Here is a 418-nt window from a genome sequence, read left to right as displayed (position 1 = left end):
AAAAAAAAAAAAAAAAAAAAAGCATGTTCCCCGAGGTCACACGCGCCACCCCTGGCATCGCTCTGGGCCCCCCTAGGGGGGCGCGCCCCACTATTTGAGAAGAACTGATCTAGATACATATCGAATCTGCTTCATGCCAGAAATTCCCAACCCTAGTCTTTAGACAATCAGTACAGGCACCAAACACAGCGCAAGTGTCAAGTCTAGAGCGCGTGTACTATAATTCCAACTCCTGGAACAACACGTGACGTCACGGGCGATGGTCTTCATTCGGAAGTAAACTAAAAGTGGCATTAGAAAATTGCAGAGGAACAGAATGTGCCACGGCTCAGCGAACAAGAGAATGGATCGATCGCTGTGAGAAGTGAGCGAGACGCGCGCGCACGCTCCGAGCAACACCTCCATCCGCCCCACTGCC

Source organism: Corythoichthys intestinalis, chromosome 3 (assembly GCF_030265065.1).
Source record: "Corythoichthys intestinalis isolate RoL2023-P3 chromosome 3, ASM3026506v1, whole genome shotgun sequence".
NCBI lineage: Eukaryota > Metazoa > Chordata > Actinopteri > Syngnathiformes > Syngnathidae > Corythoichthys > Corythoichthys intestinalis.
Note: the sequence above shows the minus strand (reverse complement) of the source record.